Source organism: Lissotriton helveticus, chromosome 7 (genome assembly GCF_964261635.1).
Source record: "Lissotriton helveticus chromosome 7, aLisHel1.1, whole genome shotgun sequence".
In the NCBI taxonomy this organism is placed as follows: domain Eukaryota; kingdom Metazoa; phylum Chordata; class Amphibia; order Caudata; family Salamandridae; genus Lissotriton; species Lissotriton helveticus.
In genome coordinates, this window is record NC_136068.1 from 453,825,277 (window position 1) to 453,828,163 (window position 2,887).

Below are 2,887 nucleotides of genomic sequence, written 5' to 3' on the forward strand. Positions count from 1 at the left end.
TCCCATCATCCACCCCAGGGACTTGTATCCCTGGGTCGGGTGACATACCACCATTTCAGGATTTTCTTTTCCCAGATGAAAATCTAGGGCCTCCTGCTGATTTCCAGTCCCTTGTTATTTCGCGCAGAACGAGCACCAGGTCTTGAAATGTACTTGTGACTTTGGTCTTTGATGTGTGGGGAACCATCTTAACAGGCAGTGGGATGGGGTGTAAGGGAGCTCCGTATCATTGACCTCACCTACAAGGTGTAAAACCCCTCCCAATATTCTCGCAGTTTCGGACAGGCCTGAAACATGTGTAGTTTATGTGCCCTTTCTTCGCCGCATATCTGCTTATGCGTTTGGTGGCCAGGTAGACTCTGTGCAGGACATAATAATGATTTAGTTTGAACCACGTGTTTCTCGATACTCTATGCACTCTAGCTAGTATGTTGTTCCAGTCCTTAGCTGGGATCGGGGTGGCCATATCCGTTTCCCATTGAAGGCGTAGCTTCTCCAGTGGATGTTGCTCATCTGTGTGGGGCGATGTATACAAGCAGGACACTGCCTTTACAGTGCCTGTCGATAGGGCCATATAATAACAGCTCTGTTGGGATGGGAGTTCTACAGTTCCCGTCCGGCAGTACTTGCGGATTGCTGCTGTGAGTACTCTGTGTAATAAAAAATGCCCCCAATGTAATCCGACCTCTGCCCAAAACTCCTTGAATGGCAGCAGCTCCAAGTTTCTGTAAAGGTCGCCCATCTTTGTCGCTCCAGCCTCCTTCCAAGCCTCTAAGTCCTGCACGTTACCTCTGTGTGGGAGTGCCTTCAACAGGTCTAGTGATATATCCAGGGAGTATGGAACTCTGACCCTCATCCTCTGTAAGTCCAGACCCCAGCATTTGGCCTGCACTTTAAGTTCTTGTGGGGCCTTCCCATCCTGATCTGTCAACTCTAAGGAACACTCGCAATAGGTCAGACATCAGGGGCACAGCTGCTTGTGGGGCCCCAGTCTGTTTTCGTCTTTGAGCTATATCTCTTACCAGCCATTGCAGCTGTGCTGCTATGTAATAGGTCTCAAAGTCAGGGGCCGCTAGTCCACCCACAGTCGTCGATCATTGTATTGTTGTCATAGCAACTCTGCGTCAACCCGAGCCCCATATAAAGGACCAGATCTGCGAGTCCAGGTCTTTGAAAAAAGCTGCAGGAATCCAGATTGGAAGTGTATTCAAATAATACAATAGGCAGGGGAGCACCACCATGTTAAGAAGTGCAGTCCTGACACTGGAGGTAATTCTTGGCGTAAGGGAAGTCAACTGTGACACATTGGGAAAACCATGAAAAAATTCTCTCCCTGGCTTACTAGACAGAATTTTGGGGATAAGGGTCAGCATGGCACATGAACAGCTAGGAAAGGATTCAGTCTGGAGTTTATCGCAGACCGAGACCGAGAGAACGCAGACCAGAGCCAGCCGAGCCGAGCCGAGGCTGTAACCGTAGCTGTAGCGATGTTGGCGGACCGCTGGAAAAGAACGTTGGGAGACCAGGAGCCACCAACCTTCGACGAGCTGAACGGTAGAGCGGTAGTGCCCCGGGTCCCGCACCCGCTCCCGTCAGGCTCTCGCTCCTGCTCCTGCTTCACTCTGCTCTGGCTCCCTGCAGCAGCCATAGTTGGCGCCAGCCCTCGGAGCCAGCCTGCCTGCCTTGGACCCGTGTGAGGGGTAGAGCAGCAGAGCAGCAGAGCAGCCGAGCTCCGGTCCCCCTACGGATAGTAGCAGGAAGTCAGAAAATTTGGCAATAGAGCCCTGCAGGTCAGCAAAGCAGCGGGGGGCGAGGAGGAAACGAGGAGGCGAGGAGCAGAGGAGCTTCAATGACTCCATTGGATGGCCCTTGTGAGCTTGACGCCATGTGAGCACAGTAAAACTGGAGTAAGAAGTGGCGTGTAGGCGTGAAGGCGTAGGAGGCGAGAGACTGATAGTGTGAGAAAACGAGATGAGCAGGGCAGCTACGAGTTGTGTGTGCGCTTCCATCGCCCGTCGCTCTTCCCCCCCTAGCTGTGAGCTCACTCCTCGCTTGTCTTCTCTGTGCTATATGCTATATGCTATGTGCTCTGTGCTATATTGTGCAGCGCAGGGTGACTCGCCTTGACCACCCCAGGTCTACTGTGGATCTGTGTCTGTGAGTCCGCAGTGGTGGCTGTTTTATCGTTTTTTATCAGTTCTATATCTACCTTTGATCGTCGGACTGTGGATTGTGGCTTGTGGACCTTGGACCTTGGACATTGACCTTGGTGACTCAGGCGTCTTATGCTTTGCCTGTTTTGGACACTGGGAGTAGTTATCGATTAATCTCAGATACATTCCGGATATAAGCCTTGTATAATATTTAGGGTGGTGTGCGCTGGTTATATTCTTAATCTCCAAGTGCTTCCTCCGACCCGAGAAGTCTACCTCGGTCACCATAGTCACCATAGCCCCAGTTGCCAGACGGGGGTCGGCGTGCGGCTCTGATTGGGCTACCGCTGAATCGCCCAGGCCTCGGGTAAGGTGTCACGTGAATAGCCATGGGGTTCCTTGGAGGTATCTGGGGGCTATCTGAGGAATACTCTGTGGTGGATATAACACCACTTAAAATCTGTCCTAAGGCGGTGCTTCACATCATTTAGTTATCATTCAGTGATCCTTTCTCTTGGAACGAATTGCTCTCTCCTGCTAGCCTTGTTACATCTCTACCTGGCGGAACTTTAAGTTTAAGTGGTGATAATCTCTTTTGCCATGGTAATGTCTGTCAGGCGATTGCGTTCTCAGTCTAAAGTAAAATCTGCAAACCCTCTAGAAGCCGTTAACCATAGTGTCAAGAGTGATAGGAGTGACAAGAATCCGTGGAGTCCCCCAAAACCTCAAAAATT